At 43.4% G+C, this 17,550-nt stretch overlaps 1 protein-coding gene across 3 annotated transcripts in view; it reads left to right on the top strand.

The window, feature by feature from the left end:
* Ncald (neurocalcin delta) overlaps nucleotides 1-17,550 on the top strand; it is a 384,273-nt gene that overhangs the window by 282,480 nt on the left and 84,243 nt on the right. Inside the window, exon 1 of one of the 3 annotated variants that reach the window (XM_027431387.2) lies at nucleotides 14,509-14,784. The exons of the other annotated variants lie outside the window; for them this stretch is intronic. The gene's annotated coding sequence lies outside the window, so the exon portion shown is untranslated. Of the gene's footprint in view, nucleotides 1-14,508; nucleotides 14,785-17,550 lie in introns of those variants that run through there. 3 annotated transcript variants of the gene reach the window in all.

Below are 17,550 nucleotides of genomic sequence, written 5' to 3' on the forward strand. Positions count from 1 at the left end.
CCCTAGTCTGGTGTAATTCTCTAATGAAAACATCTGGGCCTATGCTTTCCATTTGGGGTGACTGTTAATTATTGATTCTTTTTTTAAAAAATAAATAAGAGCTATTTAGCTTATATAGCCTGATAGCATATTCTTGAGATACTTTATGAGAATACCTTCAAGTCTTCAACTTGCCAATAAGAACTGGGCAAGTTGCCAACATTTTTGTTGAGCAGGAGGTCCTTACTGCACAGATTCTCACCGTAACCCTACATTTTCTATGGTATGCTAGAGCAACTTAACGATAGAAGGCGTTTTTAAAATGTCCACTTCCTGGCATTAATTGTGTGACATGCAAGCCTTCCATGTGTAATACAGACCGCTCGACCAGAGGTGCATTTTCATGGTGCTTTCTCTGCTAGTATAAAATGTCTTTCGCTCTATAATTAGCACGTGTTACCTTTAGAAATGAGGAAAGAAATCTTAGAAAGCCTTAGTTTAAAAATCTTCCAATTGGCCTTGGAGTCGGACGACCTAAGTTCCCAACTTCCACCCGCTACTGACCTCATGTTAGACGGGAGTTCAGTGAGCCTCTTGTTACCCTGGCTTACAAAATGCTCCACAAAGGCAGGTCTGTAATCCCAGCTGCTTCTGACGAGGAGACAGGAGGATCACGAGTTCAGTGGTAGCCTGAGCAACTTAGTGGGACCCTCTCTCAAAATAAATGGATGGGAAGGGGAGTGCAGCTCGATGGGAGATTGCTTACCTACATGAGCAAGGGCATCAATTCAATCCCTGCCATAAATAAATAAATAAATAACAACAACAAACCTAAAATGCCCCCAAATGCCCTGGTTTATTGTGCGCCCTTCCTGGTACTAGCTGTCTGTCATTCTGTGCTGTCCTTCTGTTCTGATAACTTGCCCGGCACCCAGTTTTATATACACTGTCTTCTATGTTGAGAACTAGCTCATCCTCCGAGTCCTCGGGGAGACCGCCAGAGAAACCCCAGACAGACTCAAATCATTTCACACTAGCACTGGGTACTATCTTTCTGTATCCACCATCATTTAGCAAATGCTGACAGCTTTTTTTTTTTCCTGCAACTACAAAGCTCCACAAGGCCAAGGTCTGTGTCTTTTTTTGTTTAACATCGTATCCTTCAGCTTTTCAGAGGGCCCTGCACACAGAAAACTCTGATTAAAAAGCTTTAAATGAATGTATTAACTGAGCTGCTTATGCCCAAGGTCTGTTTCCACTCTTGAGGAGTTAGTGGCGCTAACTGTGTAAAGGACAAACACACACTGATTTTATTAGGGCTCTTTTGCTTTTTAGGAACATCTTCTTAAGAAGGTATTGGCACAATGCTGCCAGGGCTCTGAGAACTTAAGGGGGCTTGCAGGCACTGGGAAGGACTGGGAGTTCCAAGATGGCAGCTGGAAATGTCTGCTGTGAGACTGACTCCAAGCCCCTCAGATCTTACAGAAGGTTCTACTGTTCCCCTCTCTCACTGGATAGCAATATGAGTCAGAAACCTTCTCTTCTAGGATCAGCAAGATGGCTCAGTGAGGGAAAGTGTCTGGCCCATAAACCTAATGACCTCACTTCAATGCCTACAATCAGTAGAAAAACCTGGATGTGACATCACACCTGTAATCCCAGAACCCCCAGGGAGAGAAGGAGTGGAGGCAGGAGAATTGCTAAGAAGCTCACTAGCCACCTAGCCCAGAGTACACAGCCGGGCATAAACAACAAGACCTTGACTCAGTAAGGTGGGAGGAGAGAACCCACTCCTAAAAGTTGCCCTGTCACCTCCACACATCGGCTATGGAACTCATGCACCATTACCACACAGACACACAGACACACAGACACACACACACACACACACACACACACACACACACACACACACATGCACACGTACACAATAACACGATACTACTACTGAGACTAAATTCTCTTTGTTGGGTGAAGGAGCCTTCCAGCTGCCTTTTCACTCCATCAGTTCCATTTTCAAGTAGAATTTTATAAGAAAATTCTTTTTAAAAACTGCTCTGGGAAGCCGGGCAGTGGTGGTGCACAGCTTTGATCCCAGAACTTTGATCCCAGGCAGAGGCAGGTGGATCTTTGAGTTCAAGGCCAGCCTGGTCTACACCTCTAGTTCCAGGATGCCCAGAGCTACACAGAAAAATTCTTCCTCAAAACAAACAAAACGGGTTAGAGAAAAGGCCTGTACCGATCCTTGTTGCTCTGGAGGGGGATGGTGAGGGGTCTTCAAGTCACCTGTCTCTACCACACATGGGAACAGCGACTCTGGGCTCTTGTTGTTGGTGCAATTGCTAATATCATAGCAGCGTTAAGAAAATAGGGACAATTTTATGTTACCAGGAACTTGATAACCAACATCTCCCTTTCATGGAGAAAATCAGGGCTGCAAAAACTTCAGTAAAGAGCTTGATACAGATGGCTTTGGGGGAGGGTGAAGTAATTCCCAGCCCTCCCCAGTGACCCTTGAACAAGCACAGTGCCTCTTCAGAGAGAAATTAAATCTTGGATCTTAGTTATTTGGTTGGTGATATTTATGTTTTAAATCTCTCTCTCTCTCCCTCTCTCTCTCTCTCTCTCTCTCTCTCTCTCTCTCTCTCTCTCTCTCTCTCTGTCTGTCTCCCATGAGACAGCTCAGATATTTAGGGTCCCATCCCCCTAGGGACAAACCTTGTCCTGCAGAGCTGTTGAGAGCTTGTGTGGAGATGATAGGAACACAGCCTTGAGCCTAGAGAGATGGCTCAATAGTGAAGAGCACTGGCTGCTCTTCCAGAGGACCTGGGTTCAGTTCCTACCAGCTGCATGGAGGCTCACAACCGCCTGTAACTCCCTCTTCTGGCCTCTGCTAGCAGCAGGCACACACATGCAGAAACACACTTGCCCACGTAAAATATAAATAGATAAATTCTCAAACAGCATTAAATGAGACCAAAAACAAACAAAAAAAGGGGTGATGTCCACACCTGTTAGACAAATGACTCTCTAAGAAAATACAGTAAAGCTATCTTTTTCTGAAATTAATTAATTATAGTCATCAGAAGATACAAGCTTTGAATATCCTGATTGTTTTTGCTACATCAAGATTTCTTTAATTTTTAAAATCATCATCTATTTATATGTATGGATGTTTTGCCTGCATGTATGTGTACCATGTCAGTGCTGTGCCCACAGAGGTCAGAAAAGGGCATCAGATCCCCGGGGACTGGAGTTACAGATGGTTGTGAGCCATCGTGTGGGTGCTGGGAACTGAATCCAGGTCCTCTGGGAGAGCAGCCAGTGCTTTTAATCATTGAGCCATCTCTCCTGTTGCCTACTGGGATTTCTAAACACTGGATTTTATTGAAGTCAGACTCACATTTGTTGCAATGTGAAAATGCTTTTGCTTTATATATGCCTATATAAATGTCATTATGGAAACATCCTTGAATTGAATAACTAGGTGTCAGTAGTTCAGTGTGTGTGTGAGAAAGAGATATTTTTAATTTCTTTTTTTAAATGTATGAACCTTTTGTCTGCATGTATATGTGCATGCCACACACATGCTTGGTGCTCACAGAGGTCAGAAGGGAGTGTCAGATCTCCCAGAACAATTGCAAACTGCCATGAGAGAGCTAGGAACTGAACATGGGTCCTCTGGAGAGCAGCCAGTGCTTTTAACCACTGAGCCATCTCTCCAGCCCCCTGTGGTTTGCTTTTTAATAGATGGCTTCCTTAGAAGAGAAGCTAATATCAGCAAACCAATACATTTCTGCCCTATCTTCTCTCTTTTTGCAAAGAAAAAAAAAAGACAAAAGAAAAGCAGTATGGTGTTGTACTGCAGCTTAGCTGTCATCGAGTCTGTTAAATGGAAATAGAGGCTATGAAAACATAAAAAACGGAAACTAATAGTGTTGGCATCATTATGGATTACTATAATTTACTGACTAAGAAATTTGGTTTAAAAATTACATTTCAAGTAAATGTATTTTGGAAAGCATGGGTTTTTGGTAACCTGGACCTTAGTAGGCAAATTTCTTAATTATTCATCCTAATTCTAGAGATTAGCTTTGTCTCCCAAGCCTTACCTGCTTCCCAACTAAATGCCAAGCTTCATGACCCGCACTCCACAGAGTTGTTAGCATCTCCATTTGGCATGTATAGATGTGTGAGAAAGGACATTTCTGCCTGTCCCACTTGGACGTCACTGAGCTCACTGGGCATATAGCTTATGTTTCCCTTTCATTTGGAGTAGCTTGTGTGTGAGAGTGTGCTCCTGTCGTAATGGTGCCCCACATTTCTGAGGTTCTCTATTTTCCTTGTCTTTTCACTTTTGTTCTTTGTGTTGCACAAACCCTGCTAATCTATCTTCAACCTCACTGCTTCTTTAAAAAAAAAAACAAAAAAACAAAAAAAAAAACAAAAAAAAAACAAACTGTCAATTTCCTAGAGTGAAGTTTTACTCCAGAATTTCCGGAAACTCCCTACAATTTCCACTTTTTTCTTTCACACAACTTCTGTGTCTTTTTGGTGTCTTTTATTTGATGAGACACTGCCACAGTAGTTCTCATAAAGCATGATTTCCTTTTGCTCTCTTGGCATCTTTATAATGGCTGCTATGCAGCCTAGATGCCCCTCAACCGAAGGATGGATAGAGAAAATGTGGTACGTTTACACAATTTACACTACTCAGCAGGAAAAAAAAAAAAAAAACAAAAAACAATGGAATCTTGAAATTTGCAGGAAATTGGATGGAACTAGAAGAAACCATTCTGAGCGAGGTAACCCAATCACAAATAGACAAACATGGCATGTACTCACTCATCTGTGGATTTTAGACTTAGAGTAAGGGATTACCAGCCTACAATCCACACTGCCAGAGAAACTAGTAAACAAGGAGGACCCTAAGAGTGACATACATGGTCCCCTGGAGAAGGGGAAAGGGTCAAGATCCCCTGAGCAAATTGAGAGCATGGGAAGAGGGGGGAGGGAGCTACGAGAATGAGAAGGGAAGAAGAGGAAGGATGCAGAGGTCATGAGGGAGCAGAAAGGTTGAGTCAGGGGAAGAATAGAAGAAAGGGTATGGGATAGGTAGGGTTTTAGTTGGGAGGTGGTGATAGGGGAGGAGGGGAGGGAGAAGGGACCTGGGATTGTCATGTAATTCAATCTTGTTTGTAATTCAAATAAAAAAATCTGGAAAAAAAAAGAGCAGAAAAAAATAATGGCTGCTATGAAGTCTATCAAGTAAGACAGGGTCTTCTCACAGGCAGTTTCTTTTTTGCCAATGTTTTAATCTATCTATCTATCTGTCTGTCTGTCTGTCTGTCTGTGTTCTGTCTATCATCTATCTATCATATATCTATATCTATCATTTATCTTCTATCATCTATTTATCATATGTCTTCTATCATTTATCTTCTACCATCTATCTTTTATTTATTATCTATCATATATCTATCATCTATCTTTATCTCCATCATCTATATCATCTATCTTCTATCTATGTATCTGTCTATCCATCTATGTATCTATCTATGTATCTATCTAAACACAATCCTTTTTCTTTGTTTTATGACTTTTTATTAAAAACTGCAGCCCTAAGTTAGTGTAAGTGTGGAGGTTTGGGAAACCGGTGTCCCTTTTGCTCCTCTGTTGTGTCTTATTTGTCTGCTCAGTGACTTGGTTAAACTATTTTCATTGTTGATCTTGCTATGCAGCATAGGGTGGCCACTAGGCGGCCCTGGCCGGCCTCAAGCCCATGATCCTCCTGCCTCAGCCTTTTAAGTCTTTGGGTTATGGACGATTCAGCTATTTTAAGGAGGTCTGGCCCCCTCCCCCCCCCATACCGTGAACTCTGTTTTCAAAAGGCAGAGCCAGTTTTGACAATCTGAATTCAGTTCCTGGAACCCTGGAACTCATGATGAGAGAGAGCGGACTGCTGAACCTTGTCCTCTGACACATGTTGTGCAAGGCACTCACACACACACACAGCACACACACACACACACACACACAGCACACACACACACACAGCACACACACACACACACTCACACACACACACAGTCACACACACAGTCACACACACACAGCACACACTCACACACACACACACACTCACACACACACTCACACACACACAGCACACACACAGAGACACACACACTCACACACACACAGCACACACACACAGCTCACACACACACACTCACACACACAGACACACACACACACACACAGAGACACACTCACACACACACACAGCACACACACACACACACACACACACACACACACACACACACACACGATTATGATCATGATGATGATAGATTGTAAAGGAATTCTTTTTTAAATGAGAGAAGGCCCCAGTCTCTTGGCTATGTGCACAAGGGATGGAACCACCATAGAACTGGAGCCCTGTGCCTTCTCCAAGGTAGGAGGCAGGAGGGAGGAAGGGAGGGAGGGAGGGAGGGGGGGGAGGAGTCACTCCCACGCTGTGGAATCTCAGTGACTCTCCAGAGTCGTGCATTTTCCTGAGTAATATCTCTTCATTGTCACTATGCCCCAGCGTGATATCTGTTTGGTGTTGCCAACTCTGCTTTATTCCTATTATTGTTGTTGGTTAGGACTCAAAGAAGCATTTTGTTGGGGCGTGTTCATGGGTACTGTCCCACGTCATAGTGCTTTCTTCTCAATCGGTCCCCTGTTCTCCCACAGTCCCCTTCCCTCCCTTCCCATCTGCAGTCATGATGTATGTGTGTGTGTGCGTGTATGTGTGTGCATGTATATGTATGTGTATGTGTGCATGTATGTGTGTATGTGTGTGTGCATGTGTGTGTATGTGTGTATACATGGGTATGTGTATATGTGTGTATATGTGTGTGTGCTTGTGTATGTGTACATATGTGTATGTCCATGTATGTGTGTATGTGTATGTGCACATGTGTATCCATGTATGTGTATGTGTGTATATGTATGTGTCTGTATGTATGTGTATATGTGTATGTGTGTGTATGTGTGTTGGTAATATGATTTTCAATACATTTTATCATCAGTCATCCTTGTTTTTCTGGGGAACATGTATATAAGGTGTTTTATTCAGCCTGTGAACCCCCATCTTCCTGCCTACAAGGTAAGCCTTCCCTCCTCAGTTAAATGTCTCCGCAAAAGCCCTCACACTTACTTGGAAGCGTGTCTCCTAGGTAACTCTAAATCTAGTCAAGCTGACAGTAAAGAATAACGCTTACAGATAGTGACCTTAAAAATGTTTTGTGTGTTGCCGGGTGTTGGTGGCACACGCCTTTAATCCCAGCACTCAAGAGGCAGAGGCAGGCGGATCTCTGTGAGTTTGAGGCCAGCCTGGTCTACAGAGTGAGTGCCAGGATAGGCTCCAAAGCCACACAGAGAAACCCTGTCTCGAAAAAAAAAAAAAAGTTTTGTGTGCCTATTTGCTGTATTTTTGTAACATTTATTTTCATGTCTTTTCCCCCTTTTCTGGTTGGATTGTTTACTATGAGTTCTTTGTGTGGCCTCAGTGTGAGTCCTGTGCCCTTCCACCTACAAATACTCTTCCTGCAGTCGGCCCCTGGATGTTTTATCCTCATAGCAGAGCACTCCTGTTGCTCCCTTCCTTTGTAAAGTCATGACTTTGGCGCTGGGCCTCAGTGTCACTTTTGTGTAGACCTCCCAGGTTTTCCGCGATCCTTCTCTTTCAAGCTGTATAGCTTCACACACCCACCTGATGGATCTGTGTGTGTAGCAGGGGGTCAGGTTTATATTCTTTCTGCCCCTGTAGACAACTAATTGCCCCATTACATCACACCAAAAGAATACTGATCAAAAACCAGGTGGCCTGAGCCAGGTGTGGTGGCCATGCCTGTACTTGCGGGATTAGCTATCCTTATGCTAAGAGGAGGATTGTGGGTAGGAGGCCCACCTGGGATACAGAGCAAGTTGAAGACCACCTGGAGCTACAGGTGAGTCCAGAGAGTGGGGCAGGGGCAGGGAGCAGGAGGTACACGTTGTCGGTCTCCCAGGATTCAGAAAGGGGGGGAGAAGGATCCTCAGTTTGAAGCCAGCCTGGGATACATGGTGAATCCCCTTCTGAAACAAGACAAACAAGACCCTCCCCACCATAGCTTGGCCATGATTTATAATTGCATAGAGGCTACTTATGAGATGTCTGCCATCTCTCCCCTGGAGCACTGACCCGTTGCTGTCCTTATGCCAGTGTCACGCCGTCTTGATAATTATAGCCATGTGATATGTTTCAAAATCGGGCAGAATGACCTCTTCCGTTTCGCATTTTTATTCAAAATTATCGTAGCTGTCATCATTCCATTCTTTTCCCACATTGGTTTTTATAACAAATTCATGCATAGCTACAAACAAAATCTCGCTACGGTTTTTATTAGAATCGGGTCAATCCTGTACGTCAATTAAGGGAAACCCATCATCTTTACTATGCCGAGTCTTCCGATCTGTGCACACGGTTCCTCTCTCTGTTACCTGAGCCCTTTACATTACTCTCGCTGTTCTTTCCAGAATGTAACCCTTGCACATGTTTTGTTAGTTTTACGGTGTACCCCCACTCACCTTGAGACGTTATAAATGGCATTACATTTTTAAAACGCAGTCTCTGCATGTCCTTTACTAATGTGTAGGGATAGACTTTATTGTTGTAGTTATTTTTCATCCTGCGACCTTTCTTGAATCCATCTACTAATTGTAGAAGGTTTTTTTTTTTTTTCATTTTTGTCTGTGCTGGAAACCCTGGGGAATCTTCTGAATAGATAATTATTTCATGCATAGTTAATAGAGACCACTTTTGTTATTTCTTTTCCAGTCTGCATGGTTTAATTTCTTTGGAGGGTATGGGCAATTTAAATTTATTTTTGTTAAAATATGCCAATTGCAGAAAGCAAGATTTTATTCTGACATTTCTGACCATGCCAACAATGTGCCTTGGCCAACTACCTCCGCATTACTTTGCTTAGGTGTCTAGAAGGCCTAGATTATCGTTGAGTAACTATGTCTGCCTTCACCTTGCTTCTAACGTAAGAGAAAGTATTTATTCTTTTCTCTGAAGTATGGGGTTCTATGTAAGCCATTGCTAGGCGTTCTTCATTAATCATGCATTGCCCAGCAGTTTCTATTTTAATTTTAATGAATTTTAATTTTTCTCAAAGGCCTTTTCTTCATCAAATTGGTATGACTCTATTAATTTTCCCTTGGTATGGCAGAACACGTAGACTGATCTTCCAATATCTAACAAGCGTTGCCATTGGAACATACTGGAATGGTTTCAGTGTACAGCCCTCTGTGTGTATACTTAGGGTCACGTTCTCCAATGACCCGTTAAGGATTCTTTTATATTGTCTTTGACTTTGGCATCAGAATACTACCGCTTTCCTAAAATAAACTGAAGATTTCTTAAGCTGCTGTTGTTGGTTTTTGTTTGTTTGCTTGCTTTTGTTTGTTTGGTTTTTTTCTGGAGGAGACTGTGTACAATTAGGTGTCAAATCCTTTCTCCATTTCTTGAGAATTCCCCTGTAGTCCTAGAATTTTCTTTTGGAGGAAGTACAAAGTTATTATTTCAATTCTGTTAACAGTTTACAGAACTGTTCAGATTATGTTGGGTTTCACGTTGGCTACATTTTAGTGGTTCTCATTTCTCAATAATAAGCCAGTCAGTTTCTTTCCTAAATTATCAACTTTACCGACGCAGCGTTGGTCACTGTGTCTTTATAATGACGATGACAGTGGAGTGATGCCTCCCCCTGTAATGGTGATAAAATGTTGATGTATTTCCCCTTCAGTTGGTGGAGCCTTGTCAACTTTATTGTTGTAAATGACTGGCTGGTGCTGAGTTTTGTTACTTTCTCCTGTTTTCAGTTACTTTTATTTCCGTTCTTTTAATACCATCCTTCGGCCTGTGCTTACTATGTCTTGGTCTTCTTTTTGAGTATGAAAGAGCTTGTTCTGTAGTTATTCAACTTTAGCATTCTGCTTTGTCAGATTTCATTTTAGAGGAGTTTGTTTTTGTGTTTAATTGTGTTGGGGAGGGGGGCCATTCCTATTCAAACCCCCGAACTACTCTTTAAGATCTTCCAACTATTTTTTTAAATAATAGATATTACTGTTATCTCTGGGGTGACATTGCTTGAGTGCATGCTAGTCTTCATGCTAGGAAACAAGTCAGATGTACCTGTGGCTTGATGCACGCTCCCCCGGGGATTGCAGTAACGAGGGTATGGCTTTATTTTTAATGCTCTCACCATTCCATTTTGCCCACTTCCCTTGATTCAAATCTTCCTCGTTTCATTTCCTTCCCCCGTGTCCTATGACTCCTAGACCAAAGCTAGATTAAAGACTTTAGAATTCCCAGATGCTAAAGAATCTGGCTTTCTCCCCCTTATAAAAAATAAATAAGTAAGTAAAAAGAGGGGCCTGGGTTATAATTCACTGGGTACAGTGCTATGTAGCACTCAGGCACCTCGGTGTGATCTCAGCACCATCAGTCAATGTTGGGCACTGGAGAGATGGCCCAGTGGTTAGAGCACTTTCTGCTCTTGCAGGAGAACCCGAGTTCAGTTCCAAGCACCCACGTTGTGCCATTGCCTGTAACTCCAGGAGGATTCAAACCCAATGTCTCTCTGGCCTCTGCAGTCTTCACACTCAATGCACACATTCACAGAGACACAAAGCATATGCATAATTTTAAAAAAAGTAAAAATACATCCAAAAATAAAACAACCCTAGTATGTAAAATTTTAAAAATGAGAAATAATTTTGCCTAAAAATATTTACTAAATACATTTCTAAAATTGTATGAAGTTAGGCTTCCTAGATATCGACATTTGCCCTGCTTGTGGGCTAGGGAGGCAAGCGACTTGATCTATACTTGGCTTCTTTGGTTGTGAAATGTGAAACCCTCATAGGGTTTCAGAGTAAGTGACTTAATGTGTATGCAGAATCTACAGACGTGTTCCACACATAGTGAGCCCTCGATGCCAGTTAAAGTAACTTATTATCAGACATCAATAGCAATAACTGTAAAATACGTCAGCGTATATCTCGTTCGTGACTTAACTAGGATAAGATGGATTTACTTAGAACCATCCATCATTAGAAGGTTTTGTGAGAACTCGACATTTTTGTCTTCTATTTTTTTTCTTCTGCCCCTTTGGGGGTTGTAGATGGCTCAGGGGAAGCCTCTCTCTTCTGTGGTAAGAGAAATAAAAAGCATTCTGTCTTCCTATTGCTCCCCATTCTTTCTCTAATCCATGAGTCATTCGGCCCTGAGTGAGCCCTCGCTGTGTCTGGGCTCTGTCCTAACCACAGGCAGCATGACAAATAAGATCCTTGCCCTGGAGGTCTTCATAGATGTATCAACGCTGGACTGGTCAGCGAGAACTGGAGAACACACACTGAGCCCCATGCCCTGCGTCAGGGGATTGGAATTTTATGATCTATTCCCTTCATAATCCTCACAACAACCTTAGCATGTAGGGCAGGGGCTTAGGGCAGGCACTTTTGTGACTTGCCCAAGGTCCAACCAAAAGAGATAAGATTTGCATCAGAGAGCTCCAAGGATAGGTACAGAGCCTCCCACTAATGTTAAGAAAGTAGAGACGGTGACATCGCTGCCTAGAAATAGTGAGGGTTTAAGGCTGATTAAAATCATCTGCTCACAGCCCAAAACACCTGTTTGTTAAGGCTTATAAACCTTGTTCAGTGGCATTTACTACATATTCCTAAAGCAGTCAGACTAATAATAGGTGGGCCTGCCCTACTTTCATCAAGTAAAGATTTGGGGGAGACCTGTGTTTGAGTCACTATGTTAGAACCAGATGAATCGTGTTCATCTTTAAAATGACCTGGCCTCCAACAAAACAAGGTAACAGGTGGGAGAAGGCGCTGGTGTGCTGCCTGCGATGTTTTGAGTCAGTTAGCCAAATAGGCGGACATCTGATCTCCAAGGAGATCAACGCTATGGTTTTTACCCTGAAGATGACTGCTAGCTTCCTTATTTTTAAGCAAAACCTCAGTCCCATGTGTTTTACAGAGGATCATGGATGACGGGGTTGGATGCGTGCTATAGGACACAGGTCTTCATTCACCCATTTTCTCGTGGTGACTATGCTTCGCTGGCTAGCTTAACCTGCCAGCAATTTAAACCCAAGTCAGTATAGAGCGAAACATTCTTCTAAAGCTGATAGGAAACTCAGAGTGAAGACGTGCTGGATTTTGCCAATTTTTAAATGAACCTGTTCCAAGTACTGAAATGTAGATGTTTCTAAGAACTCCTTGCTTCAGAGGACATCACCTACTGGTGGGAGCCGACATTGCAGTCTTAACTCTCTAGACGTTAAACTGTATTAAAAGGAGAAACAATTGAGGAGACATCATGGCTTCAGAGCTTGGGCTAAGACAGGTCAGGCAGCCAGCGGGGAGAAGTGGGCCCCTGGCCGACGCTGTCTCTACCGCCTTCCCTCCCCACCCCATCACTGGGACCCACACTTCTAAACAGAAAAACCAGAACTATAAATAGAATTCGAATTTGGGGATTAGAACCGTGGCTTACATCTGCTCCTTATAAGGCATCCAAGCCAATCTACATAGACACTGGCTTCAACTGCTGTCTCTCAAACAAGAAGGTCCATCCCCAGCTGCCATCAGCTGGCATCAAAGGATCTTTCTTTACGTGTGCCAGGCTACCACCCTCAGCATCAGAAGAACTACTCTGGTAAAATCCACCTTGTCTTCGCTGGTGCTAGCGTGGACACCAAGTACAATGAAGACAAAGATGGAAGGGGAAACTCCTGCTGCCAAGCGGATTGGGCGTTATTAGTCATGTGAAAGAAGCAGTTTTGACTCTCTTGAAGAGGTCTCATTCTGTGACACAAGTGTAATTTTACCAGATGGCCCCAGAACTACTCATACCTTATGCGTGTGTGTGTGTGTGTGTGTGTGTGTGTGCACGCACGCGCGTGCATGCATGTGAGTGTGTGCATGGTATGTGCACGTCTGTGAGTGTATATGACTGTTCACACATGTGTATATGTGAGTGGGTATGCATAGGTGTGTGCATGTGTGTTTGCACACGTGTATATGTTGTGTATGCATAGGTGAATGTGCCTGTGTGTGAGCGTGTATATATGTGCATGCATGTGTATATGTGAGTGTGTATGTGTATGTGCTTGTGAGTAAGCATGCTCATGCATTCACACAAGTGTGTGTGTGCACACGCATGTGTATATGTGAGTGTGCCTTGTGTGAGTGTGTATATGTGTGTATGCATGTGTATTTGTGAGTGTGTGAATGTGTGTGCTTGTGAGTATGTGTGTGTGTGCATGCACATGTGTGTGTGTATGCATGTGTGTGTGCGCGCGTGTGTGTGTATGCATGCACGTGTGTATGTGTGTGCATGCGTGTGTGTGTGTGTGTGTGTGTGTGTGTGTGTGTGTGTGTGTGTGAAAGCCTTGTAACCCTAGCACATAGGGTCTTTTTGGAACAATCTCCCCTTCTCCCCTCTTACTTCCCTTGTCTTTTGAATGAGTCCACATTCTCTAAGTGTCTTTCTCATAGTACCTTCCTCTGGGTTTCATTTAATTTTGTTTAATTGGCTCCCTGTTAATTAAGAATGAGAATTAACTGGGTCATAAGCATGCGTGCAGAGCTGGAGGTGAGCTAAGTGGCCCTGGAGGAAATGAAGCTGTAATTTGGGAACAGGTGGGCTGGGCCTTTCTCTCCTTGGATCTGGGTAATTCCGCTGAACTTGGTGTCTGTGGGCTGCTGATCCATTCACGAAGCATGAAACTCCAGCGATGAGCCCTTACCGGTCAGAGAATCGTGGGCAGGAGGACTTGGCGCCTGCAATGGGGCTCTTTCCTTTTTCTCATAAGCACCAGGTCATTTAAAGTTGCGCCTTTAAGGAAGTTTTCCAGCCTTCATTTTCCCAGAGCATCTTAGACTGTGTGTGCCTTGCATTTATCTCACCTGCTTTCCCCTAAGGAGCCTTGGGCTGTTCTGTCTTTTACCCACAGCCTGTCAGTACACTGATGTGGGTCCACTTTAAGGATAGTTTTCCCTATCAATAACCCTTTGAAAACTGTTTTCCCCCAGTTTATTTACAGGGTAATTTAATTCACTAAGAAAACCACGTCGTGGGTGTTTTCAGTTTCTTTCGTTGAGTGGGGGGAGGGGCTTCACGCCGGGCTAGCACGACCTTGGGTCACAGCAGCCGAGTATTTTCTGACTGCTGGGGAAAGGACAGACAAGCTTTAACAGCGAAAGTTGCAGGCACTCATGAGTCACAACTTCTAGGGTTGAGGTTATCAGGCGCTGTTCACGGTGGCTTTGCACGCCCTGCATACACAAGCACGCGCGCGCGCGCACACACACACACACACACACACAGAGAGAGAGAGAGAGAGAGAGAGAGAGAGAGAGAGAGAGAGAGAGAGAGAGAGAGAGAGAGATGCACACACACAAGCACACACATCACTGACAGATGACCTATTGAAATAATTTCAGAGCCGGTCTGTGGTTGCTACGACAACCAATGCTCTCTTGGCTTTTATCTGGCCATGTGACAGGGACTTTGACGTCAGCCAGAGGCAGAGTCTGTGCCTGAGTCCGCACAGTCAAAGGCTTGTTAGAAGCTGGTGGATGCTGGAACTCGCCACCGCTGCTGCTGCTGCTGCTGCTGCTGCGGCCGTTGCTTCCCAGGGGCTTCGGGAGCATGGACTACTAAAGCCCACACTTCTGCGTGAGGTAACCAGCTTGCTTTGTACACAGGAGTTCTGTGTTTGCACAACCCTCGGTGGTTTCCCCTCCTCTCTTAACGTCTTACAACTTTGTCTTCAGGAGCAATTACCGATGGACCCAGCCAAAGAACGCGAAGCGGCTTCTAGCCACGCATTTCAGGCAGTCTCTGGAATTTGGTTAAATATGGATTAATATGTTCCATGAAATAGGTTAAATTGTAATCTCCTTGCGCAGCGCTTGCTAACGTACATTATTTAGAGATTCGCATTTTGCAGCGCGAGCCAGATTTGCTCCCTCAAATTCCAGGAACCCTCGTTCGGTATTGTTCGGAGTCTAATAACTCCAGCCCTGCCTTGCAGGGTGCAGCTAACTTTTCCTCCTCGTTGCAGTCACTGCATCAGACCACAGCAGTTTGGAATTTGGTTTCTGTCTCATTTGCAGCCTGTGTAATTAGCAACAATGGGAGCAGTGAGAAAAGACTCTAGTCTCTGAAAGTTGTGATTCTTATTGCACAAAAGGGGCTTTTGGTTCCCTGTAAGCAAGAGGGGAAACTGTCAACAGCTTCCTGTTTAGAGAAAAAGAATCTTCAGTGTGCCAAGGAAGTTGGGGTGGGACCTATACATGCGTGTGCGGTCGTGTTTTGGGTGTTGCTGCGAAGGGCTTGTTTTTCTGTGGTTCTCTGTGAAAACCCGGCAGTGAAGAGGAGGAACTAGGTGGTCTTTTCTAAGGAGTTCTGTAGGCTGGTTCTGACCTTTAGTCTTAATTAAAATAATTATCTAGAGAAGAAAACAATAGCCTGAAACTAAATATTCGTTGATGTGAGCTCTGCCTCAACTGCAACAAAAATTAAAATGCTCACTAAAATTTTGCTCCCGGTCTTGCGTGGGTAATTTGGTAACTCTGACTAGCAAGGATTCTCATCTCTCTCTTTCTCTGACACACCATGCTCGAGGTTGTTGTATGTGCCTTGCTATGGTTCTGCTAGCTTCTTCTATAGCTTGTAGTTTCAAGGAAACCTCTGGCTCTGAAACAAGCAGAAGCCTAGATGTATAAACAGGATTCTAAATCTTACAGATCTAACAGACTCATATTTTAGAGCGCCATATGGGATAGAACCAGCGTTTGAAGGCGTTAAGACTGGCTCAGCTCTACACATGATGGCTGTGTGTGGATGACATGTCAGCTATATTTTAGTTCTGTGAAAGAATAAATTGTTTTTTTTTAGGTATATTCCCAGGTGCAGAATTTTAAGTTATACATTTTACACTTGTGGGTGAGAATTTTGAATAGCTCTTAGCCATAGTGATAAGTGAATTACTGCTTGTATCGATCATTTCCTAAATAGCTCTCAGTTACTGGACCTGTTTTGACCAGAGTTTCCATTAGGCTTGTCCACTGTCTACTGTGCTTGTGTGTGCCATGTGTCTTCCCTTCATGTAACTCACCTCATGATTCCAGTAACCCAGAGGCTATCACTTCATCATGCCAACTGGTGTGTGACATCTCATTTGAGCATGGTGAGGACCCATCATTTACAAGTACCAGACACTTGGTGCTTGACTTTTCTTGCTCCAGCTACAATATTACAATATTGTAATTCTTTTTCCTGGTTCTCTCCCGGGATTTTAAATTCACAAGAGGATTGTGTATGAAGCCCTTATATGTGAGACCGGATTTCAATAATAGAAACAAGAGAGAGAGAGAGAGAGAGAGGGTTTTGGTGGCAAAATGTCAGTGATAAAGTTGGGAAAACAGACTCCTTGATGAAGAGGGGTGCTTTCAAAGTCACAGGTGCACTTTTTGATATATATATATCAAAATAAGGATAATGGACTCATGAGCACCGTTTGCCTACAGCAATGAGATTGTGTGGCTTTCAGCCTCAAGTTGGTTTCAGCCTCCAAAGACACCAGTGTGGAATGATTGACTCTAGAAACCTGGCTGTTGCATTATTAAATGTTTTGTGTGTAGTTTCAGGAAGCCTTAACCCTTTTGGTGCTGTGAGCGTTTTGGGCAATTCTTGGCAAAGCCTCTGGACTCTTCTCAGAATGATATGTGAAATGCATAAGACAGATCATGCCAGGTTGCAAAGGAAACCACTTTTCATTAAAATGTGTTTTTTAAAAAAAGAAGGGGAGGCTGTGAGTTTTGAAGGAGAGCATGGAGGGGGATCTGTGGATGGGCTGGAAGCAGGAAAGGGAAGGAGAGAGATGAAGTAATTATAATCTCTAAAAAATAAAATACTATTTCTTTAATTAGGAAAGCATAGGCACTTTGTTAATAAGTTATTAAACCATACAAACTGGCAGTAGGTGCGACAGCTACCCCAACTTTGAATTGGTACTATCCAGAAATGCCTTTTTGAGATTGAGCTAGTCTAACCACTGCAATATGAAATGCAAATATCTGTGATTACTCTTGGCAACAACATCACAAGCATTTTAGGTTTGTAACCCACATTTTAATGGAAGAGAATACTGAATTTCAGTGGAAATAAAGATGTCATGTTTTTAACCACCCAAATTTACAGGGTTCTTTTGAATTCTGCCCGCCCTAGAATTAACTAATAAGTGAGGTCGTGGTGCCAAAAGGACACAGAACCCCCTGGATAAAGTCCATAACCGCACTTTGGTTCCACGGCACCTGATTTTATTCCTGGAGCGTGAGAATCTCACAGTCTTGGTGCAGAGGGGGTTGGCGTGGTCCCTCAGGTGCTGATCTGCATCCTGCCTTTACTCCCCACCCCCCTCATCATCCCAAGTGTCATCTTCT

This window comes from Cricetulus griseus, chromosome 10, assembly GCF_003668045.3.
Source record: "Cricetulus griseus strain 17A/GY chromosome 10, alternate assembly CriGri-PICRH-1.0, whole genome shotgun sequence".
NCBI classification, from domain to species: Eukaryota; Metazoa; Chordata; class Mammalia; order Rodentia; family Cricetidae; genus Cricetulus; species Cricetulus griseus.